Source organism: Zea mays, chromosome 6, assembly GCF_902167145.1.
Source record: "Zea mays cultivar B73 chromosome 6, Zm-B73-REFERENCE-NAM-5.0, whole genome shotgun sequence".
NCBI classification, from domain to species: Eukaryota; Viridiplantae; Streptophyta; class Magnoliopsida; order Poales; family Poaceae; genus Zea; species Zea mays.
The window spans coordinates 83,110,145-83,128,268 of NC_050101.1; positions in this window are offsets into that span (position 1 = coordinate 83,110,145).

Sequence of the window (18,124 nt, forward strand, 5' to 3'; positions counted from 1 at the left end):
AACTTCCCGATTCATGCGGGAGGCCTCAGTTCACACCGGGCACACGCGAGACGCGATGCCTGCAGCCCTGGGTCGCCTCGGCAACGAGCACCACCGCCGTGACCGTTGAGCCCGCCTCGACGAGAAGGTGCGCCGTGGCTACCACCCAGGCATGGGGGACGCTACGACAGCGAGGAGGATCGGAGCCCCTCGCCCGAAACACCAGGTCCGCAAGCCTTCAGCCGGTCCATACGACGGGCGCCGTTCCCGACCTGGTTCCGAGCCCCGACTACCATCACCAAGTACTCGGGGGAAACAAGGTCGGAACTGTGGCTTGCGGACTACTGGCTGGCCTGCCAGCTGGGTGGAACGGACGATGACAACCTCATCATCCATAACCTCCCCCTATTCCTCTCCGACGCCGCCCGTGCCTGGCTGGAGCATCTGCCCCCTGCGCATATCTCCAACTGGGATGATCTGGTCAAAGCCTTCGTTGGAAACTTCCAGGGCACGTACATGCGCCCTGGAACTCTTGGGATCTCCGAAGGTGCCGCCAGCAGCCAGGGGAATCCCTGCGAGACTACATCCGGCGATTTTCGAAGCAGTGCACCGAGCTGCCCAACATCACCGACTCGGATGTCATCGGGGCATTCCTCGCTGGCACCACTTGTCGCGACCTGGTGAGCAAACTGGGCCGCAAGACCCCCACCAAGGCGAGCGAGTTGATGGACATCGCCACCAAGTTTGCCTCTGGCCAAGAGGCGGTCGAGGCCATCTTCCGGAAGGACAAGCAGCCTCAGGGACGCCAGCAGGAAGACATCCCCGAGGCGTTCGCCCAGCGCGGCACGAAGAAGAAGGCCAAGAAGAAGTCGCAAGCAAAGCGCGACGCCGCCGACGCAGATCTTGTCGTCGCTATCGAGCACATGAACCCTCGAAAGCCTCCCGGAGGGGCCAACCTGTTCGACAAGATGCTCAACGAGTCGTGCCCCTATCACTAGGGTCCCGTCAAGCACACCCTTGAGGAATGCGTCATGCTTCGGCGCTACTTCCATAAGGCCGGGCCCCCGGCGGAAGGTGGCAAAGGCCAAGACAACGATAATAGGGAGGGCGACAAGGCAGAGGAGTTCCCCGAGGTCCACGGTTGTTTCATGATCTACGGTGGGCAAGTGGCGAACGCCTCGGCTCGGCACCGCAAGCAGGAGCGCCGGGAGGTCTGCTCGGTAAAGTTGGCGGTGCCAGTCTACCTAGACTGGTCTGACAAGCCCATCACCTTCGACCAAGGCGACCACCCCGACTGTGTGCCGAGCCCAGGAAAGTATCCGCTCGTTGTCGACCCCATCATCGGCAACGTTAGGCTCACCAAGGTCCTCATGGACGGAGGCAGCAGCCTCAACATCATCTACGCCGAGACCCTCAGGCTCTTGCAAATCGATCTGTCCACGATCCAGGCCGATGCCGCGCCTTTTCACGGGATCATCCCCGGGAAGCGCGTCCTGCCCCTTGGACAACTCGATCTGCCTGTCTGCTTCGGACCTCTCCCTCCAACTTCCGCAGGGAAACCCTCACGTTCGAGGTGGTCGGGTTCCGAGGAACCTACCACGCGGTGCTGGGGAGACCATGCTACGCCAAGTTCATGGCCGTCCCCAACTACACCTACCTCAAGCTCAAGATGTCGGGCCCCAACGGGGTCATCACCATCGGGTCCATGTACCGACACGCGTACGAATGTGACATGGAGTGTGTGGAGTACGCTGAGGCCCTCGCCGAGTCCGAGGCCCTCATCGCCGACCTGGAGTGCCTCTCCAAGGAGGTGCCTGATGCGAAGTGCCACGCCGGCAACTTCGAACCAGCTGAGGCGGTTAAGTCCATCCCTCTCGACCCCAGCAACGACGCCTGCAAGCAAGTCCGGATTAGCTTCGAGCTCGACCCCAAATAGGAAGCAGTGCTCGTCGACTTTCTCCGCGCGAGCGCCGAGGTTTTTGCGTGGAGTCCCTCGGACATGCCTGGCATACCGAGGGATGTCGCCGAGCACTCGCTGGATATCCGAGCTGGAGCCCGACCCGTGAAGCAGCCTCTGCGCCGTTTCGACGAAGAAAAGCGCAGAGCCATAGGCAAGGAGATCCATAAGCTTATGGCTGCAGGGTTCATCAAAGAGGTATTCCATCCCGAATGGTTAGCCAACCCTATGCTTGTGAAAAAGAAAGGTGGGAAATGGAGGATGTGCGTAGACTACACTGGTCTAAACAAGGCATGTCCGAAGGTTCCCTACCATCTGCCTCGCATCGATCAAATTGTGGATTCCACTGCTGGGTGCGAAACCCTGTCATTCCTCGACGCCTACTCAGGGTATCATCAAATCAAGATGAAAGAGTCCAACCAACTCGCGACTTCTTTCATCACACCTTTTGGCATGTACTGCTATATTACTATGCCATTTGGTTTGAGGAATGCAGGTGCGACATACCAAAGGTGCATGAACCACGTGTTCGGTGAGCACATCGACCGAACGGTTGAGACTTACGTCGATGACATCGTAGTCAAGACAAAGAAAGCCTCCGACCTCCTCTCTGACCTTGAAACGACATTCAAGTGTCTGAGAGCGAAGGGCGTGAAACTTAATCTCGAGAAGTGTGTCTTCGGAGTCCCTCGAGACATGCTCCTGGGGTTCATCGTCTCCGAGCGGGGCATCGAGGCCAACCCAGAGAAAATCACGGCCATCACCAACATGGGGCCTATCAAAGACTTGAAAAGAGTACAGAGGGTCATGGGATGCCTTGTGGCTCTGAGCCGCTTCATCTCGCGCCTCGGCGAAAAAGGCCTGCCCTTGTACCGCCTCTTAAGGAAGACCGAGTGCTTCACTTGGACCCCCAAGGCCGAGGAAGCCCTCGAAAACTTAAAGGTGCTCCTTTCAAACGCGCACATCTTGGTGCCCCCCGCTACGGGAGAAGCCCTCTTGATCTACGTAGCCGCAACCACTCAGGTGGTCAGCGCCGCGATCATAGTCGAGAGACGAGAAGAAGGGCATGCACTGCCCGTCCAGATGTCGGTCTACTTCATCAGTGAAGTGCTATCCAAGACCAAGATCCGCTACCCGCAAATTCAGAAGCTATTGTACGCAGTAATTCTGACGCGGCAAAAGTTGCGACACTACTTCGAGTCTCATCCGGTGACTGTGGTGTCATCCTTCCCCTTGGGGGAGATCATCCAGTGCCGAGAGGCCTCGGGTAGGATAGCAAAGTGGGCGGTGGAGATCATGGGCGAGACAATCTCGTTCGCTCCTCGGAAGGCCATCAAGTCCCAAGTCTTGGCGGACTTCGTGGCTGAATGGGTCGACACCCAGCTACCAACAGCTCCGATCCAACCGGAACTCTGGACCATGTACTTCGATGGGTCGCTGATGAAAACAGGAGCTAGCGCGGGCCTGCTCTTCATCTCACCCCTCGGGAAGCACCTCCGCTACGTGTTGTGCCTCCATTTCCCGGGCGTCTTCTCCAGAGACATACATCAACCCTCCGTCAAGACCGACGACACGCCCGAGCCCGAGGAAGCCTCGGCCTAGCCCGAGGAGACCTCGGCCCACCCCGAGGAGGCCTCAGCCACCGAGGGAGAGGCACTGCACGTCGAGGGAGAGCGGAATGGGGTCGCATAATCGAAACTGGCAGACCCCGTACCTGGAATATCTCCACCGAGGAGAGCTACCCCTCGACAAAGCCGAAGCTCGGCGACTGGAGCGGCGTGCCAAGTCATTCGTCTTACTGGGTGATGAAAAGGAGCTCTACCACCGCAGCCCCTCAGGCATTCTCCAACGGTGCATATCCGTCGCCGAAGGACAGGAGCTATTGCAAGAAATACACTCAGGGGCTTGCGGTCACCATGCAGCACCTCGAGCCCTCGTTGGGAACGCCTTCCGACAAGGCTTCTACTGGCCGACCGCGGTGGCCGACGCCACTAGGATTGTACGCTCCTGCCAAGGGTGTCAATTCTACGCAAGACAGACGCACCTGCCCGCTCAGGCCCTGTAGACAATACCCATTACCTAGTCGTTTGCTATGTGGGGTCTGGACCTCGTCGATCCCTTGCAGAAGGCACCCAGGGGCTTCTCGCACCTGCTGGTCGCCATCGACAAATTCTCCAAGTGGATCGAGGTCCGACCCCTAACCAGCATCAGGTCTGAGCAAGCAGTGGCGTTCTTCACCTACATCATCCATCGCTTTGGGGTCCCGAACTCCATCATCACCGACAATGGCACCCAGTTCACTGGCAAGAAGTTCCTGGACTTCTGCTAGGACCACCACATCCGTGTGGACTGGGCCGCCGTAGCTCACCCCATGACGAATGGGCAGGTGGAGCGTGCCAACGGTATGCTTCTGCAGGGACTTAAACCGAGGATCTACAACGACCTCAACAAGTTCGGCAAGCGGTGGATGAAGGAACTACCCTCGGTGGTCTCGAGTCTAAGGACGACGCCAAGCCGCGCCACGGGTTTCTCACCGTTCTTTCTAGTCTATGGGGCCGAGGCTATCTTGCCCACAGACTTAGAATACGGTTCCCCGAGGACAAGGGCGTACGACGACCAAAGCAACCAGACCAGCTGAGAAGACTCACTAGACCAGCCGGAAGAGGCTCGGGACATGGCCTTCCTACACGTGGCGCGGTATCAGCAGTCTCTACGACGCTACCACGCCCGAGGGGTTCGGCCCCGACACTTCCAAGTGGGAGACTTGGTACCCCGGCTGCGGCAGGACGCCCGAGGGCGCCACAAGCTTAATCCTCCCTCGGAAGGGTCGTTCATCATCACCAAGATTTTGAAGCCCGGAACATACAAGCTGGCCAACGATCAAGGCGAGGTCTACAGCAATGCTTGGAACATCCGACAGCTACGTCGCTTTTACTCTTAAGATGTTTTCAAGTTGTTCATATACCTCGTTTTCTATACATACACAAATAAAGTCTAACCGTCAAGGAAGGGTCAGCCTTGCCTCGGCAAAGCCCGACCCTCCCTCGGGGGCTAGAAGGGGGGAACCCCCTCTGCATCAAAATTTTCCTCGGAAAAAGTCTTTCTGCCAGAACATCTTTCACGCTTTTCGATTGCTTCGATAGCGGGATCCTGAAAACGACGAAGTACACGTAAGCGGCAAGGCCGACCGAGCCGAGGGACTCCTATGCCTCTGGGATATGGATACCTCACTCATCACCTTCCGCGATAAGTAACTCACGCTCGGATAAGCGATTCTGCTGCCGAACAAGTCCTAAACGCTCGAAAACTTTTCTGCCAGAACGATTTTCGTGCCTTCTCGACTATATCGATAAGAGAATCCTACGAACGAGTAAGAGTGCACGTAAGCGGCGAGGCCGACCGAGCCGAGGGACTCCTACGCCTCCGGGATACGGATACCTCACTCGTCACCTTCCGCGAAAAGTAACTCTTACTCGGATAAGCGATTCTGCTACTAACGAACAAGTCCGGATACTCGAAACAAGAGGAAAAGAAATGCAGCTTTATAACACGACAATAATATGTTTGGGCCTCGGCGGCCGCAAAAGAAAACATACGCATACTATAGACAAACTGTTCCGGCAGGTTCAGACATCGACAGAGGGAGCAGCAGCACCCTCGGCGTCGTTTCCGCCTTCGGCGGGATCTGGCCCGGCCTCAGACGGCGACTCAGGCGGAAGGATCTCCACCTCGAAGGAGGACGCCAGCACCGCGCTTGGGCCATCATAGCCAAGGTCTCCGCAAGGGTCCTGGCCCAAGCAGACACCTCGATCGGCCGCTCTGTAACCTCAGCCAGCTGTTCCCCGAGGACATCAGCCCGGCTCACGGCCTTGGCAGCGTGACTCCGGGGTTGGTCCCGCTAGCGGACGACCTGGCCAAGCTCCAGCCGCCGCTGCTGCACCTCCTCGGCCAGGGAAGCCACATGCTCCCAGGCCGACAAAGCCTCTTCTCGAGCCGACTCCGCCTCTGTCCACGCTGACACTGCCGCCTCCGGCTCCGGCTCATCGCAGAGCAGCCGAGGGTTCTGTAACTGAGCAAGAGAAGCCTTGAGTGGCAAGGCCGACCGAGCCGAGGGACTCCTACGCCTCTGGGATACGGATACCTCACTCGTCACCTTCCGCACAAGGCAACTCACACTCGGTTAAGCGGTTCAGCCAGCCGACAGGTGAGTCCTAGTGCTCAAAGTGAGGAAGAAACACGGCTTCACGCCAAAATACCCAGATGTTCAGGCCTCGACAGCCACAATGAACATACACCGGCACTCAAGGTGCCATTACAAACGGAACTCCGGTTCCACTCCCGCGGGTATGAACAACCTCCACATCGGAGGGCCTGCGGGATAACAAACTCCAGGTGGCTCGCCGCCGACCGCTGCACCAGCAGCGACAATGACCTCCGCTCCGGGCAGCTAAACAGCAGCATCGATGACCTCAGGGCAGACGCTGCTGTGACAAGGCCCTCGCCCACGTCCCCACTCGAGGGGCGAGGACAAGCTATCAAAGCCAAAGAGCCGGAGGTCTGTCCGCGGGTGGCGCCAACGGTGTCATCGGCGGAGAAACCTTCTCCGGCTGCCACCACCTCAGCACTGACGACAGCGGCCACCTTCCCACCAACACCGCACCAGCGAGCGCTGGTCGCCCCAAAACGCATCGGCAGGTCCTCAATCCTGTTCTCGCCACAAGAACGAGAACGGGACCATCCCAGAACACGAGTACCGCCCTCGCAGCGTACGACGTGTTGTGCGACCCCCCGGTGCAGCCGGCCACAGTCGCCCGGACGGAGGACGAAATGCTGCACCCTGGCCAGGCAGCAGCAGTTCGCCTTCCCCCGCATGGCTAGAGGACGCCTCCTCCGCAGAGCTGGAGGATGTCTTCCTCCCTCGGATGCTGGAGGAAGAAGCGGGTCGCCAGCCCATGCGGAGGTAGGCCCCGGCTCGCCCCGCCCTCCTCCCCAGCAAGGATGATGAAGATCCTTGAAGCTGAGGGCGGGGCAGAGGCCGCAGCCCGGCTTGCTTCTCCCCACCATCGAACTGGTGGTCACCATCCTGGGTGACCATTGGTGAGGGAATGCAGCCGGGCTGCCTGATGAAAATCCTTGAAGCCGAGCGATGGCTGAAGGGTGCAACCTCCGTGAGGTTGCGCTCCTCCAACAACAAGACGAAGGCAACACGGGCGCTCCCCATCCGGGGGCTCGAAAGGTGGAAGGGCGCGATGCATGAGGAGAGTGCAAAGGCATGGCTACCGCCCGGGGGGTCGATCCCTTTTTAAAGGCGGCTCTCCCCACTCGCGTCCTCAGGCGTCACGGACAGAGTCTTCACCAACGTGCTCTAGGGTCCTCCCCCTACGACACGGGGGCTGGGTCCCACACGTCATGCAAGCTGACCCGGAACGAAAGAAGCCAAACCGCCGCACGTGGAGCGTGTAACCGCCCCGCGGTTACAAGCACTCCTCCATCCTTGCCGAAACCAGCGGTTGAAAGGGCGGACCGCCATGCAGGTGGCGTGCAACCGCACCACAGGGGAGCACCCCTTCGACTTCGTTGCATCCAGCATGGAGGCCTAGGCCCACACGTCATATAACCGGTGCACCGGTTACTACGTGCAAGAAACTGCACCACCACTTGCGCCAATGCCGCGCCTTCTCGACTGCAGAACCAGTGCCGCGACTCGAGGCAACCCTGTGCGTGGCCCAACAGTGCCAGTCGAGCACATCGATCACGGGTCAATCAGCCGCGGGAGGAGGCGCGACGGTCGATATGGCCAAAAGTGGGCCGGCAGTAATGGCGGCAGAAGGCGAGCGGAAGCAGCAGTCAAATCGTCTGCAGGCTCACGTCCCCTCCTGGAGCAGCAGGGGAGCCCTCTCCCACGGCGTGAAGACGACGCGCCCGTGTTCCGGTCCTTGAACGGCTCGCGCAACGACCGCCCCGCGAACCACCCGTCCCATCGCATTAACTCCGCGGCAGGGCAAGCGACACCTTTGGCAGGCGAAGCGGGCGACGTTTCACCTCCGCCATGATGACCACGTCAAAAAAGGTGCGCCACACCATTTAAATTCATATCCTTTTCGTCCTCCCCTTTCTCTCTCTTGCTACAGGGACCGAGAAAGGGGATATTCTGAAAGGGATCCTTCTCCGCGAAGGAAGCGGGCCCTGAGCCCTCCTACTAATCAGGGGTTCGAAGGCTGTCTCCTCGGAAGGGTTCGACAGCCACCCCAGAGCACTCGGGCTTCAGGCTCATTACTAATGAGGGATTCGAAGGCTGGCCCCTCGGAAGGGTTCGACAGCCGCCTCAGAGCACTCAGGCTCCGCGCCCACTACTGATCAGGGGTTCGAAGGCTGGCCCCTCGGAAGGGTTCGACAGCCGCCTCAGAGCACGCAGAGCAAGGGATGACTCTGGGTACGTCCGTTACATGGCCAAGGCTCGGGCTACGCTCCCGAGGTACTCTAGGACATTTCCGAGACCAGCAGGAGCGATTTTGTAACGGAATCCCATAAGAGGGAGGCATCGAGACCTTGGACCCTATCGAACGGGACCGGGTCCGGCAAATCACCTGCAAGTACTTTTGGAGCGCGCCTCTGGGCCATTAGCCGACCCTTATCGAACGGGGCACGGGCGTCCACTCGGATCACCTGTTAGCAACTCACTAGAGACACCATGTTCGGTGCCCTCCGAGGGCAACATGGAGCTTTCCCCCCTTCCTCCTTGCGGAAAGGCGACGAAGGGGCGTATGATAAAAGTCGAGATAGTCCTTGACCGTCCTCTCGCTCCATGCAGAGGCTCGGGGGCCGCTCTCGCAAACCCGGCTACGGCCAAACCGTTGACAGTCTCAACAAACCAGCCTGAAAACTCGGAACCTGGCCATGCACCCGGGCTACGATCAAGTCGCATGAGGGAACAACCAGACCGGCCGAGGCACCATGAAAGGTATTAAGACCTCGGAGGAGTCAAACCACTCCTCCGAGGCCTCGGGGGCTACACCCGGCGGGTGCGCTCGCGCGCACCCACCGGAGCAAAGTGTAACCGAGAAGGGTCGGTCCCCTCGCAAAAAAGTGCGGCAAAGCCTCCAAACGAGTACCAACACTCCCTTTGAGGCTCGGGGGCTATTGTCGGGTACCGTAATTAGGGGTACCCCCAACACTCCTAAACACGGCTGATAACCACCATCAGCACAAGCTACAGAGACTGATGGGCGCAATTCAAGTCAAGGCTTCGTCTACTCAAGGGACGCGTTCTCGCCTCGCTCGAGCCTAGCCTCGGGCGGGAACAGTAGTCCAGGTGAATTCACGCCTCGCCCGAGGGCCTCCTCAAGCAACGGGCGCGCCCTTGACTCGTCCGAAGCCTAGCTCGGGTACGCTTCGTTGTGAAGCAACCTTGGCCAACTCGCCTTCACCAACCGACCACATCGCAGACGCATTCAATGCAAGGATCACCTGACACCTTATCCTGACACACGCGCCTCAGTCGGCAAGGTCGAAGTGGCCGCAGTCACTTCGCCCTTCCACTGACCGACCTCACAGGAAAACAGCGCCGCTCGCCCCTCTCCGACTGTTGTGCCACCCACCAGGGTGAGGCTAACAACAGCTAAGTGCAGCCTCAGGCGCAACAGGAAGCTCCATCTCGCCCGACCTTGGGCCTCGGCCTCAGGAGGAGGTCTCCTCCTCGCCCGACCCCAGGGCTCGGTCTCAACCTCAGCCTCGGAAGATGGTCTTCGCCTCGCCCGACCCCAGGGCTCGGCCCTCGCGTCGGCCTCGGAAGATGGTCTCCGCCTCGCCCGACCCCAGGGCTCGGCCTCGACCTCGACCTCAGGAGGAATCGCGTCCTCGCCCGACCTCAGCCTCAGGAGGAGTCCCCGCCTCGCCCGACCTTGGGCTCAGACCGACCGCGCCACAGGGGATACATCATTACCCTACCCCTAGCTAGCTCAGGCTACGGGGGAACAAGATCGGTGTCCCATCCAGGCTCGCCCTGGTAACAAGTAATGATGGCTCCCCGCGTGTGTCCATGACAACGACGGTTCCCAGCCCCCTACGGAAGCAAGGAGACGTCAGCAAGGTCCCAGCAGCCCCGACAGCTATGCTTCTACAGGGCTCAAGCGCTCCTCCGACGGCCACGACACCACGTACACAGGGCTATAGCACCTCTCTGACAGCCACGTTGGCATGTACATAGGGCTCTGGCACCTCTCTGCCAGACACGTTAGCGCATAGCTACACCCCCATTGTACACCTGGACCCTCTCCTTGCATCTATAAAAGGAAGGTCCAGGGCCCTCACGCAAGGGTGGTCGCGCGGGAGGACGGGCTGACGAACAGGCTCTCTCTCTCTCCCTCGCGAACGCTTGTAACCCCTACTGCAAGCGCACCCCCTCTGGCGTAGGATAACACGAGCCGCGGTTTTCCCCTTTGTGTTCCATCTCGCGCCAACCCATCTGGGCTGAGACACGCAGCAACAATTTTACTCGTCGGTCCAGGGACCCCCCGGGGTCGAAACGCCGACAAATATACAAACTAATCAAATAATAATAGTAGAGATAACTAATATACAATTTTAATACCTTCTTGGACGATTACACTTGACATGTCCTTTTTTGGTTTATTATGCTGCAATGCAAATTTGCATTCATCTGTTGGCACCAGATTTATAATCTTTGTTCCAAGTGTATCTTCTTTGTTGTGATATATACGAAGTCTGGTAGGCTCATCTATTTTTGTATCGAGAGGTGATTCATCATCAACAATTGAATGCTTGTCTACTTGGCTATCATCAAATGGTACTTCATTTGTCTCCTCTGAAGAATCCATCAAGGTAAAACAGTCCTACATACATTGCGAATAAAATAATCTAAATACACCGTAGATATACCATTATAATATTGAATTCCTACGTTAATGAATACAGGTATAAACAATTTATAGATAAAAACAAATGTTGGTAATATATTAGGTTTCCATCAATTTATAAATAATTATTAGGATAAACAACGTGATCAAGAACACAATTTGCCTTATTTGGTAGCCTCCATCTACTTCTGAAAATTGAGTTTCAAGTTCCTCGTAACCTCAACGTCTATTCGCATGAAAGCATTAAAATAAGCAAACAATCTCTACTACTATGAAGAATGTAAGGGGGTAGGCTGCCACCCCGTTCTGTCCCTCCCTCGTTCTGCCCTCCTCCATCCGTTATTGTCGCAGCAAAAAAAAATTACTACCAAGCCCAGGAATCGAACCCTGGATGCCTTGAGCAGAACGCCTAAGCTCCCACCCACTAGCCAACTCAACTCATGTTGATTTATATTCAACCTTAACTACGATATCTAAGTGATGAGATAATGCATGTTTAGTTTTTCATTTGGTGACCCTGGTATGTATAATTTTTTACCCACTATGGTATGTTTAACAACAACTTACACACTGCAGGTGATAGACTATTGCATAAATTTAATAAAATCTCAAAAATTACGCATCACGGGGCATAGTTCACATGGAAAATTGAGCATTATAAAAAATAGTTCACATGACAAACTTGCGCGGCAAGAAAAAACGTGGATTGGTTCACATGGAAATTTTACTCGAAAAAGGTGGTTTAGTTCACATGAAAAAAACGCAGGAGGGAAAATGTGGATTAATTACATGGTAGTTTTATATGTTTAGGCTCCTTCGAAATGCAGAAATTTTAGAAAAAAATCAATTTATGATAAAGCCAAAAAGATACCCTATTGAAGCTTAATTTTCTGCATTTTACCAAAAATTGTCTGAAATCATCTACTTGGAGGACTGCGTCCTTTGTCATCTATAGTCAATAATGGAGGGCATGTTTTTTTCCTTGCCATTCACAACAGTCGAGAAAAATCTTGAGTTGTATTGCAACATTAGGGTCGTAGTATATGATGTGATATCTGTCTCATAATTGTGATAGGTATTTTTAACAACAACTTACACACTTGCAGGTGATAGACTATTGCATAAATTTAATAAAATCTCAAGATCATCTAAAGTGCCAATCTGGAGGTCGTGTCCACATAGAAAATGTTTTTCAGTTCAACTTTCTAAAGCGAGACGGTGATGTTGAAACTAAAACAGACGAGCTATATCCAATTAAAGACATGTCACAAATATATAGTGCTGAATGAAGGGTTTTACTTTACCTAGACCATGACATGGTAAATATGAGTTTGAAATTTACACGGTTATTGTTTGCATGTATTTTATTTTTTATGCAATATTTATAATTGTTTACGTGTATCCAATTAAAGACATGTCACAAATATGTAGTGCCTCTTTGTTTCCCTCTCCTCCTGCAGTGATAGCTTTCTCGAGGAGATGAGCGCACCGCCCCCACGATCGGCCTACCTCCGTCGTCCCCACGTGCACCACCACCATCGGGTGGGAGAGGCAGTAACAACTCGCCCGAGGCCAACCCTCGGTGGGAGGGACAGTTATGACTTGCCCGAGGAAAAGCCAAAATAGGACAGGCAGTCACGACTCTTCCTAGACCACTCTCGGGCGGGAGACACAGTCACGACTCGTCCGAGGCCAAGCCTAGGCGGGACAGGCAGTAACGACTCGCCTGAGGTCATCCGTGGGCGGGACAGACAGTCACGACTCGCCCAACGCCAACCCCTGGGTGGGATACACAGTTACAGCTCGCCTGAGGCCAACCCCGGTGGGTACAAAGTTACAACTCGCCCGAGGCCAAGGCAAGACAGAACAGGCAGTCCGCCCGAGGCAACCCTCGGGTGGGAGAGGTAGTCACGACTCGCCCGAGGCCAAGCCCAGGCAGGACAGACAGCCACGACTAGCCCGAGGCCATCCTCTGGCGAGACAGGCAGTCACGACTCGCCAGAAGCCAACCACCGATGGGAGACACAATCACGACTCACCTAAGACCAAGCCCTGGCTGGACAGTTAGCCACGACTCACCTGAGGCCATCCTCGGGTGGGATAGGCAGTCACGACTCGCCCGAGCACAACCCGGGGTGGGAGAAGTAGTCACGACTCGCCCGTGGCCATCATCAGGCGGGACAGGTAGGCACCACTCGCCCGAGGCCAACCCCCGGCCTGATACGTAGTCACGACTCGCTCGAGGCCATTCTCGAGTGGGAGAGGCTGTCAAGAATCGCCCAAGGCCAAGCCCGGATGGGAGATGTAGTTACGACTCGCCCGAGGCCAACCTCGGGCGGGAGACACAATCATGACTCGTTCGAGGCCAAGCCTGGGCAGGAGACGCAGTCACGACTCGCCCGAGGCCACCTTTGGGCGTGAGACGCAATCATGACTCGCTCAAGGCCATGCCCAGATGGGACAGGCAGTCACGAGTCGCCCGAGACCAAGACCAGGCGAGAGACGCAATCACGACTTGGCCGAGACCACTCTCGGGTGGGAGAGGCAGTGACGACTCGCTTGAGGCCAAGCCTACACGGGACAAACAGTCACGACTTGTCCTAGGACACTCTTGGGCAGGAGACATAGGCACGAGTCACCCGAGGCCATGCCCAGGTGGGACAAGCAGCCACGACTCTCCCGTGGCCACCCTCGGGCGGGACAAGCAGACACGACTCGCCCGAGGACAACCCCGTGTGGTACTGGCAGTAATGACTCGCCCGAGGCAACCCCGGGCGGGAAAGGCAGTAATGATTCGCCCAAGGGCAACCCTGGGTGGGAGAGGCAGTCACGATTCACTCGAGGCCATCCTCGGGGGGAGAGGCAGTCACGACTCGCCTGAGGCCACCCTCAGGCGGGAGACACAATCAAGACTCGTCCGAGGCCAACCTGAGCGAGACAGGCAACCACGACTCGCCTGAGGCCATTCTTGGGCGAGACAGGCAGTCACGACTCGTCCGAGGCCAACCCTCAACGGGAGACGCAGTCACGACTCAACCGAGGCCAAGCCCTAGCTAGACATTCAGTCACGACTCGCCTGAGGCCACCCTCGGGTGGGACATGCAGTCATGACTCGCCCAAGGGCAACCCCTGGCGGGAGACGTAGTCATGACTCATCCGTGGCCATCCTCAGGTGGGGCAGATAGTCACAACTCGCCTGAGGCCATCCGCGGGCGGGACAGGCAGTAATGACTCGCTCGAGGCCATCTGCGAGTGGGATAGACAGTCACGACTGGTCCAAGGCCAACCTCCGGCAAGACAAGTAGTCACAACTCGCCCGAGGCTATCCTCCGGTGGGATACGCAGTCATGACTCGCTCGAGACCACTCTCGGGTTGGAGAGGCTGTCAAGAATCGCCTAAGGCCAAGCCCGGCGGGAGACGTAGTCACGACTCGCCTAAGAACACCCTCAAGCGGGAGACATAATCACGACTCGTCTGAGGCCAAGCCCGGGCGCGACAGGCAGTCACGACTCATCCGAGGCCAAGCCCGGGCAGCAGACGCAGTCACGACTCATCCGAGGCCAAGCTCGGGTAGCAGACGCAGTCACGACTCGCCTAAGGCCACTTTGGCAGAACTGTCTGCACCCGGCCTCCTCCACCTCCTCCCGCCTCTCACTCTAACCGCGCCACGTCCGACATGTCGCGGCCTCCATCCACCTAACGCCCTCCAATCTGCCTCCCGACGCAATTCGCGGTCCCACACACCCGACGCCCTGCCCCCCTGAGCCTGCCTCTCCCAATGTCACCTCCCTCGCATGTCGACCCGACGCATGAAGTTTGGTTGATAACATCACTAAACAATGATCTACACATACACAAGTGTCACCCTGCCGATTGATTACCTCACTAAATAATGACCTATGCCTGCATTAGTATTACCCGTTGCAACGCATTGATTACCTCACTAAATAATGACCTATGTCTGCATTAGTATTACCCGTTGCAACGCACGGGCATATACCTAGTCAATAAAAGAAGACTACACCGATCTCTACAAGTATTTAGAATTGACGGTGAGGGCAGAGCTCACATACTCCAACACGCCTTTGCGGCAGCAGCAGCGGTAGTGGAGCTCACGCACGCCAACACGCCTCACAACGGCAATAGAGCGCACTCCCTCCCCGCGTCGAGATGAGGCAGCGGGGGCTACAATAGATCCTGCGGCGGCGTACAGAGGCTTCGCGTGTGGAGAAGAGAAACAGATAAACGAACCGGATACTCGCATGGCCTCCTCCTACCTGCGTCGTGGGCATTGACAGAGAAATAAACCTGCAGACAGAGACCGAGAGAGGGTCGGTCGGGCTGGGAACTGCAATGATCCCGCTCTCGCAAAACTACGGAGCTGCAGCCGCAAGAGGCAGCAGCGCCCCCACAGATACCGGGCGGGGCAGCCACCTGTACCTGTGCACCCCAAGCCCGCCCGCCCGCCACCAGCCCCACGGACGAAGACAGACATATTCTCGCGCGGCCTCTAGCTTCCTGCGTTGTGAGCGTTGGCAAAGAAAGAACAGGTGTTGGCAGGGCGTAGGCAGAACGAGCCCTAATTTTATGGGAGTTATCTAGTGCAAACATTTGCTATTTAGATCCGATGAGCGCGAAAGATGTGATTCGTTCGCCCAGCCACAGCCGATCTGGTGGCAAAGTAGGTGCACGAATTCTGGATGTTTTTTAAAAGAGAAATGTACGTCAGCAGGGTACGAATGCTCTCAAGTCCAATTCACACTGCCTGATGGTGGGAGATGGAATGGGTGCATGTGCTGTCAGGGAGAAAATGGCTGCAATATGGATTAAAAATTCTATAAGTTTATATGAAATGATGATATAGATGCAGACAATAAAATTTCAAGAACAAACTCAATTTCATTTTTTAGATAGTATATGAGATTGACAAATCATGGACACAAAGTGAAGATAATACAGGTGTTCTCCTCTGTCGGTTGCATTTGGCATTAAACTTTTACATGCGTGTATATCACATTTTCTCTACATGTATGGATTTTTTGCGAGCTTTCAAACTTATAGGTATGTTTTATGTTTTTTAAGATTGCACCTAGAAGGGATTTGCACTTAATACAATCCCTTCGTATAGATGTCAATATATGTAAAGCACCATCAATCCTACCTCCCCGGAGAAACTTACAAGTTATTGTACCACAATCTCATAACTCATGAGACCCATATAACCATATTGCGGGAAACAAAGATGCTTTGTATATACTCAGGCACAAGGAAGCTCTAAGGATCTCAGGCTAGATGAAACCTATCATCATACTATAAAAGCTTGATCCAAAAGGCTACTGTCGGGTATCGTAATTAGGGGTACCCCCAACACTCCTAAACACGGCTGGTAACCACCATCAGCACAAGCTGCGGAGACTGATGGGCACGATTCAGGTCAAGGCTTCGTCTACCCAAGGGACGCGATCTCGCCTTGCCCGAGCCAGGCCTTGGGCGGGAACTGTAGTCCTGAACGAAGTTACGTCTCGCCCGAGGGCCTCCTCAGGCAGTGGGCGCACCCTCGACACGCCCGAGGCCCAACTTGGGTCAAGGCTTCGTCGAAAAGCAACCTTGGCCAAATCACCTCACCAACCGACCGTATCGCAGGCGCATTCAATGCGAGGATCGCCTGACACCTTATCCTGACACGCGTGCTTCAATCGGCAAGGTTGAAGTGACCGCAGTCACTTCGCCCTTTCACTGACCGACCTGACAGGAAAACAGCGCCGCTCGCCCCGCTCCGACTGCTGTGCCACCCGCCAGGGTGAGGCTGACAACAGCCAAGTTCAGCCTCAAGCGCAATAAGAAGCTCCGCCTCGCCCGACCCCAAGGCTCGGCCTCGGAAGGAGGTCTCCGCCTCGCCCGGCCCCAGGTCTCGTCCTCAACCTCGGCCTCGGAAGGTGGTCTCCGCCTTGCCCGACCCCAGGGCTCGGCCTCAACCTCGGCCTCGGAAGGTGGTCTCCGCCTCGCCCGACCCCGGGGCTCGGCCTCAACCTCGGCCTCGGGAGGAATCGCGTCCTCGCCCGACCCCGGCCTCGACCTTAGGGGAAGTCTCCGCCTCGCCCGACCTTGGGCTCGGACCGACCGCGCCACGGGGGATACATCATTACCCTACCCCCAGCTAGCTCAGGCTACGGGGGAACAAGACCGGTGTCCCATCTGGCTCGCCCCGGTAACAAGTAATGATGGCTCCCCGCGTGCGCCCATGACGATGGTGGTTCTCAGCCCCCTACGGAAGCAAGGAGACGTCATCAAGATCCTAGCAGCATCGACAGCTGTGCTTCTACAGGGCTCAGGCACTCCTCCGACGGCCACGTTACCGCGTACATAGGGCTCTAGCACCTCTCCGACAGCCACGTTGGCATGTACACAGGACTCAGGCACCTCTCTGCCAGACACGTTAGCGCATAGCTACACCCCCATTGTACACCTGGACCCTCTCCTTGCATCTATAAAAGGGAGGTCCAGGGCCTTCATGTGAGAGGGTCGCGCGGGAGAACGAGCTGACGGACAGGCTCACTCTCTCTCTCTCTCTCTCGCGAACGCTTGTAACCCCTACTACGAGCACACCCCCCTGGGCGCGAGATAACACGAGCCGCGTTTTCCCCCTTGTGTTCCATCTCGCGCCAACCCATCTGGGCTAGGACGCGCAGCGAAAACTTTACTCGTCGGTCCAGGGTCCCCCGGGGTCGAAACGCCGACAGCTATATACAGGAAAAGTGATCTCCTCTAACAGCATAGCTACATCACCATAAAAATGGCAGCGTACCGTACCCTGAAAGTTCACACATAATGTTATTTTTTGTTTCTAATATGGCTACTTGTACAGGAAAAATAAATTTATTTCATATTTACAACACAGGAGCAAATCCAAATATTACTATCCAAAATAGAGTTGAAACTATCGATCCAAACTATGCAAATGAGTTGTATGGACAATCTCCATTTGCTCCATGCATTCAAGGTGGATTTACAGGTCTTCTTCTTGGAGTTGAACAAAGTGCCACATTATCATCGTCTGCTAGAAGATTACACTTTGATGAACAGTCTCAAAATTGACACTTTTTGTGGTTGCAATCTGCCTCTGCAGATAAGCAAGGAGGGAGAGATTCAGCTCGCAGATACCACCATGTATCACTTCAAACACAGGTTGCTACAACAACTAGGTAGCTTAAAACAAACATGTAGTTAAAAATAATAGATGGAAGCCACCATTAGATATAAAAATAGTATGATGTAGGAAGATGGAAAAGGACGTGGAGAGCAATATCTAAG